The sequence below is a fragment of the Anastrepha ludens genome, unplaced genomic scaffold (genome assembly GCF_028408465.1).
Source record: "Anastrepha ludens isolate Willacy unplaced genomic scaffold, idAnaLude1.1 ptg000082l, whole genome shotgun sequence".
Taxonomy (NCBI): Eukaryota; Metazoa; Arthropoda; class Insecta; order Diptera; family Tephritidae; genus Anastrepha; species Anastrepha ludens.
The window spans coordinates 202,501-205,911 of record NW_026530037.1 but is presented as its reverse complement, the minus strand read 5'-3'; the positions used below and the strand labels follow the sequence as shown (position 1 = coordinate 205,911).

Below are 3,411 nucleotides of genomic sequence, written 5' to 3'. Positions count from 1 at the left end.
AGGGCCATCACAATGCTTTGTTTTAATTAGACAGTCGGATTCCCCAAGTCCGTGCCAGTTCTGAATTGATTGTTAATTGATAATCGTTATAATTTAAAAAGAATATATATCGAATGATATAATTCCTTAAAAATTTTAGCAAGAAAGTTCCACAATTGGCTACGTAACTACTATCCGGGGAACAAGAATCGTAATTCTCTATTTACCCAGAACGAGTACATAAACCATGGTATTGCTTCCCAATCAAGCCCGACTATCTCAATCTTCAGAGCCAATCCTTATCCCGAAGTTACGGATCTAATTTGCCGACTTCCCTTACCTACATTATTCTATCGACTAGAGACTCTTCACCTTGGAGACCAGCTGCGGATATTGGTACGGCCTGTTGAGAAGTTTGCGTGACCCCACCATAAATTTTCAAGGTCCGAGGAGAAAATATCGACACAACAGTAAATGTCATGCTCTTCTAGTCCATCTACCATATCTCTCTTCGAAAGACTTCCATGGTAGTACGACTATAAAACAGAAAAGAAAACTCTTCCGATATCTCTCGACGGCTTCTTTATGGTCGTTCCTGTTGCCAGGATGAGCACAAGGCCCATTTTTAATAACAAACGGATACTCAACAGGTTACGGAATTGGAACCGTATTCCCTTTCGTTCAAAATAATTCAAGTATTTAATTATTTTTTAATATATATATATAAATTTTATTAATATTTTTTTTTATTAAAAACTTGAAAATTTTCGGCTTTCGCCTTGAACTTAGGACCGACTAACTCGTGATCAACCACTGTTCACACGAAACCCTTCTCCACTTCAGTCCTCCAAGGTCTCATTCGATTATTTGCTACTACCACCAAGATCTGTACCAATAGCGGCTCCATGCAGGCTTACGCCAAACACTTCTAAGCACACTATTGTACCCTCCTACTCACTAAAGTTTCAAAATTTATAAATCAATCGAAATTGTTTTATAAATCATCTACTTTAGCGGTAATGTATAGGTATACAACTTAAGCGCCATCCATTTTAAGGGCTAGTTGCTTCGGCAGGTGAGTTGTTACACACTCCTTAGCGGATTACGACTTCCATGTCCACCGTCCTGCTGTTTTAAGCAACCAACGCCTTTCATGGTATCTGCATGAGTTGTTAATTTAGGCACCGTAACATTACGTTTGGTTCATCCCACAGCGCCAGTTCTGCTTACCAAAAGTGGCCCACTGGGCACATTATATCATAACCTCAACCTTCATATCAAGAAAGGTGAGGTTCTTACCCATTTAAAGTTTGAGAATAGGTTAAAATCGTTTCGACCCTAAGGCCTCTAATCATTCGCTTTACCAGATAAGATTATTTTATATAATTTTTAAATGCACCAGCTATCCTGAGGGAAACTTCGGAGGGAACCAGCTACTAGATGGTTCGATTGGTCTTTCGCCCCTATACTCAATTCTGACAATCGATTTGCACGTCAGAACTGTTTCGGTCTTCCATCAGGGTTTCCCCTGACTTCAACCTGATCAAGTATAGTTCACCATCTTTCGGGTCACAGCATATATGCTCAAGGTACGCTCCAGTTAGAGGTATAAATAATAATAAATTATCATTATACATAACTATATGGAACGCCCCGGGATTGAATTAATTGACTATTTAAGAAAATAGACTAAAAATTAATCCCATTATATTTTTAAGTTAAGTTAATTATGCCATTAAGTTTAATATAACTCAATGACTTGCACATATGTTAGACTCCTTGGTCCGTGTTTCAAGACGGGTCCCGAAGGTATCCTGAATCTTTCGCATTGTTAATCATATAAATGCATACAAATAAATATTAATATCATAGATATTAAATTTTTTGTAAAATTCAAAAAATGAATTTTAGCATTATATATAATAAAATCTATCAACACTTTATCAAATCATTAGTATTTATTCTATGTTAATATGCTTAAAAAGCAAATTAATTTAAATAAACTTAATATCACCAATGATCTTTTGATAAATACTTTTATTATGTTAATAGATTACAATGTCCTTATATGAAAAAAATGCACATTATTTTTAATTATTTAATGATGAATTTTTCATAATGGATATTCAGGTTCATCGGGCTTAACCTCTAAGCAGTTTCACGTACTATTTAACTCTCTATTCAGAGTTCTTTTCAACTTTCCCTCACGGTACTTGTTTACTATCGGTCTCATGGTTATATTTAGTTTTAGATGGAGTTTACCACCCACTTAGTGCTGCACTATCAAGCAACACGACTCTTTGGAAATATCTTTCTAGTAATCATTAACGTTATACGGGCCTGGCACCCTCTATGGGTAAATGGCCTCATTTAAGAAGGACTTAAATCGTTAATTTCTCATACTAGATATTAAGATATTCCATACACTGCATCTCACATTTGACATATAGACAAAGTGACTTAGTGCTGAACTATTTTCTTTTCGCTCGCCGCTACTAAGAAAATCCTTGTTAGTTTCTTTTCCTCCCCTCATTAATATGCTTAAATTCAGGGGGTAATCCCATATGAGTTGAGGTTGTTTTAAAATATTTTTTATCTTCTCACAATTTAATAAATAATTATATCATCTTTTCATCTCTATTTTTCTTTTTTCCTTTTATATAAATATATATTATAAATAATAATTATGTAAAATGAGGCAATTCTAGAATAAAAAAAATTAATTTTTATGCTAGACATTCCTCCTTTAATTACATATATAAATTAATATTTTATATATATATAAATAATATGAAAATTTTTTAAAGAGAATACTTAGATTCAAAATTTTTTTTATTTCATTTTATTTGAGAGGATTTTTTTTTTTTAAGAATATATTAATAAATAAAAAATTCATTATATATCTTTATTTTTTTGCTATTAATATTATGAATTATTTAAAATCCAATAATATACACATTTGCTTAAATTCAATTATTTTTATAAAAGAATAAGCAACTTATTTAGCATAGTCTTACAACCCTCAACCATATGTAGTCCAAGCAGTACTTTAAAATTTAATTTAATGTACATAACAGCATGGACTGCGATATGCGTTCAAAATGTCGATGTTCATGTGTCCTGCAGTTCACACGATGACGCACAGTTTGCTGCGTTCTTCATCGACCCATGAGCCAAGTGATCCACCGCTTAGAGTATTTTTTTATTTATTTTTATTTATAACAAATGTCAATTTTTTTTTGCATATATTAATTGAAAGAGTAAAATTAAATAATAATAATAATAAAATATAAATTGATTTTCTTTCAATAATATATATCAAATATATTTAACTCTAAACATTTTTATTAAGTTGCGAATGTCTTAGTTCAACAATAATACAGTGGTGGTATTTATTATGTTTGATTATTTTGTATTTTTTTAATCATTTTA

General features: G+C 31.9%; 1 non-coding gene across 1 annotated transcript; it reads right to left on the bottom strand.

Moving 5' to 3' along the window:
- Nucleotides 1-2,995: 2,995 nt before the first annotated feature.
- LOC128870876 (5.8S ribosomal RNA) lies at nucleotides 2,996-3,176 on the bottom strand. The gene has a single exon (XR_008455579.1). It is a non-coding gene; the product is annotated as a 5.8S ribosomal RNA (ribosomal RNA).
- Nucleotides 3,177-3,411: the final 235 nt, after the last annotated feature.